Source organism: Rhamphochromis sp. 'chilingali' (genome assembly GCF_963969265.1).
Source record: "Rhamphochromis sp. 'chilingali' genome assembly, chromosome: 1".
NCBI classification, from domain to species: Eukaryota; Metazoa; Chordata; class Actinopteri; order Cichliformes; family Cichlidae; genus Rhamphochromis; species Rhamphochromis sp. 'chilingali'.
This window is the reverse complement of record NC_137929.1, coordinates 4799719-4803928: the sequence shown is the minus strand read 5'-3', so window position 1 is coordinate 4803928 and position 4210 is coordinate 4799719.

The window sequence follows — 4210 nt, the reverse complement described above, 5'->3', positions numbered from 1 at the left end:
ACCTGCAGCTGTATGTCTCTCAGTCTCAGTTCTTCTCTCCGTCACTGATGGAGCAGGTGTAGTTGCTGCTGACAGTCAGTCGTTTGTTTTCTCAGAGTGAGGCTGAAGTCTGAACTGTTCAGAGCATCAGGTCTCATCAACGTGCGCTGCTGTAATGCCGCTTTGTCCTCTGAGATCACCAGGTATGAAACCTGAGTGCTGACAGAGCAGCATGTTCCCCCTCATTCACCTCCACCACCACAGCCAAGGCATGCTGGGAAACTGAGGACACACAGACGGAGAACTGAAGTGTCTGCTGTGTGTTCATCTCAGAGTCCTCACAGGTGACACATTAGCTCCAGAACACCAAGCCAGGTGTTTGAAGCCTGACAGGGATTCTTCCCATCCAGAGGGAGGATTTAGCTGCACAACAATGAACATTAGTGTGTAGTTTAGAAACACAGACTGTGCCTGCACTGCATCTAGTGAAGAAAAGTGTTACTGCGAGAGAACGAGGCTCCTTTAAAGCAGCTGATATTAAGGTTGAAAAATCAACAATAAGCTGATGTAATCAACGTTTCACAAAATGGTCAGCAGCTAAAATCTGGAGCCGTTCTTTGGTGGTAATTAACAGTTTGTTCTTGTTAGCTAATTATGTCATTAAAGGTAGCAGCAGAAGCCTTGTGTTGAAAGCCCATTCACTCACACATTCACACAGTATGTGTGTGTCTGTGTTACACTGTGGACATCCCTTCTGTTGGAGCGCCATCTTGTGGCAGGTTTAAGAAATGTTCTTCTTGTAAATCCAAACTGATGCACCTCCATAGCAGACTGTGGAGGCTTTCAGTGACATGAAGACTTGATTTATACTGTCATATTCTCCTGTTACACAAAGCACAGCACGCTGAACATGGATGAACTGAAACTCCCAGCATCTGACTGAGGAAAAGCACAAATCATTCTCACACTGACTCCTGCTTGATTTTAGATTTGCTTTCAAATCCTCACACTTTCATATGAAGCACTAAATGGGCTCCAGACTGTTTATCTCAGCTTCCTGTCAAACACACTGCTGCTCACACCGAGGCTCAGTTTACTCCTCCAGCCTGGCTTAACCTGCTGTCTGTTAAAAACAGTCCCACACTCCTCTGTTTAATCCTTCTGATCAGACTCTTTGATTTTGTATTGTTTTTACCTGAAGTTGTGTTTTTGACATGGTTCTGTCTGTGAAATAAAGCTCACACACACACTGCTACAGTCCTTCATACACTTAGAAACGAAGCTGCTCCTTTCCTCAGTGCTGACACATAAAGAAGAGTTGGTTTTATATCCAACACGTCTCTGTTCCAGAAAACAGCTTCAGCAGCCTCTGAGTCTGAACTTGGAGTTGGTTATAAGCCACAGGCCTGTGTGCACAGCAATGAGGAAATATAATGCAGTAAGTGAAACATGGATGTGTGGAACAGATTATCCCAAAGGTTGATTCTGTTCATCTGGACGTTCTCAGTGAAACATTTGGTCTCTCGGTCAGGTGACTCCTTTAGTCTCAGCTGACTGCAGGTTTCCAAACCTTTGTCACTGGATCACTCACTTCATCTCCAACGTGTCCCTGACACAGACAGCTGGAGCCGTTACAGCAAAATCATTGATCATCGTTTTTAGAACATTAGCTGGTGTTGGTGGGCAGGCTAGCAGTGCTAATTGTTAGCACTAGTTCTGCTGCTCTCCCTTTGTCTCTGTTATTGTTGGTCTTTAGTGAACAATAGAAAGTGTCTTCATGAGACTGTTGCCTAATGTTCAAATGTAGATAACACCACCTGCACCAACCTGTTACACAGCACAACCCTCTGGTGTAGCTTTGGCTGGAGCACATATTGGCAGCTCCAGTGACATCACCACTCCATGGTGACATCATCTCTACAGACTGTGGCTGTTACATATCCTCACCTGGTAATAATAAGACTGTCCTCAGCTGCACACAGCTCCAAGATGAACAAACTGAAGTAAATACAAATTAGAGTTACGATAGATTGAAATCTTGTAATCAGAGCTAATTCTTAGTGAAACTCTCACAACATCATATCATGATCCTGGGTTAGTGTCTCGGTCTCAGATCACAACATCAGCACAGGCTTGGCTTGGGTGAGGTATTGAGTGGTTCTTGTCCATGACAGCTGCAGGTACAGTGCCATCAGCCATGCTGCACCACATGTCTGCCCAGGAACATTAGTGTGGCTGAGTCTCATGTAAACATTGTGCTAAAGTGGTGGGAAAGTGGCTGCAAGCTGGCTGCACTGTGTCCAATACTCTCAGTATGATATCCACAAACCTCTGAGTGTCACAGAGTGGGCCTGTGCTCAGCTCACTGTGCCCCATTCAATTCTACTTGCATAGTTTTACAAGTAAAATTAAAAGTTGCTCAATGATAAGTTATTGTAGTAACAACTAAGTCCATGGTCATTATTTGTTAATAGTAGCTTAAAGCTTCTGCACCAATCATGGAGCAGCAGGTTTAGAGCATGTGGATCTACAAAAGTAAGTCCCAGTAAGATGGGCTGAGCCTTACATACTAGAAGAAACATGTCATTCCCAGCAGATGAAGCGCCCTTTAAAGCAGGATCTCACTTTAAACCTAAAGAACTTGCTATGAGTATGCAGTGCATTCATGGTTATTATTCATACGATTGTGGGGAGCTAATAAAGTGCAACTATCACATTACATTTTATTATTAAATTGTTGTTAACAATCCCTTCACTTCTGCTTATCTAATTCATGGTTGCAGGATGGCTGACAGCTTCCATTAGGCAGGAGGTAATGTCCATTCTGGCCACAGTGCAACCCACAATGTGTAACTGACACTATTATATTGCATTATGTCACATTGTTACATCTTTTTAATAAATGATGACAGTCAGCTGAATTTGCTGCCCCCTTGGTGGAGGACATCAGGATCAGCAGCTGCTGCTCCATCACAAACACCACAGAAGAAGAACAACACTGGATCAGATTATCTGGACGTGTTTGACAGGGACAGTGTTCATGTTCATGGACATCAGGACAAAAACAGACGATGGAAACCTGCCAGATTTGAGCTAAACTGCTCGTTTCCATGTGTAGTCCCTGGGAGGTCACATGACCAACAAAGACACACAAGCTGTGTCCCAAAACGTCGGCCGCATCCTCCGGAGGCCGCATTTGAAGGCCGATGACGTCACAGCCAGGCGACGAAGGCTGTCCCGATTCCTCGACTCCTTCAAATGCGTCCTTCATTCCCCCGAGTTTGAAGGATGGGTCGGGTGTGTCCTTCGTGGCCCACCATATCCCAGAATTCATAGCGCGGCCCAGCCAAATTTCAGCTGCCAACAATGGCGGCCGCTACTAAGTTTTAAAATTTAACGAGGGAGCACTACTTACTTACAATGAATTCCTTACACTATATAATTTTCCCGTCAGTGTTGGGGAATTCTCAATGGTGCTTGGTGCCATACCCTCAGGGACTTTAATGTTATATAAAAACACTGACAGCTCAATATCTGCCTCAGTCACTCTCCCTGATCCAGCTGAGTCAGCAGTGGGAAAAATCTGCTTTTCACAGGAACTTGGTAACAGCAATAAGAGAATACGTAGTTTATTCCAAGAAGATATCATGTCTCTCCCATATATAGAATATCTTACTGGAACCGACATGTTCCAGATATCACCTGGAAGACAGTCTGGATGATCCCATAAATATCTAATTGTGAACAAGGTGAAGGAAATCTCCTATAAAATTCTTCATAAATGTTACCCAGCCAGTCACTATATGGTAACATTTAAAAGAGACATAAATACTAATTGAACTTTCTGTGGGGATCATCCAGAAACTGTGGCACATCTCTTTTGGTTCCTCTACACAGAGATTCTGGAAGAATTTAGCAGTTTTGTTATTGTCCATATTTTAAGGGAGTTTTCTTTACGATGGGAAAATGTTTTATTCTGTTTCTTTAAGTTCCCCAGGAAGAATGATAAATGTTTTTTTTATAAAATATTTGTTAATACTTTTAGCTATTTTATATCCATGAATGTAAGTTTATTAATAAAACACCATATTTCTGCCTTTTTATAAGGATATGAATTGTACATACAATCAATTTCAGACTCAACCAACAAAAAGCCTCTCATAACAATATTTATATGTAGATTTTTTTCGCCTACTCATATCATCATTTTTTTACTCCTGGTTCTGTATGT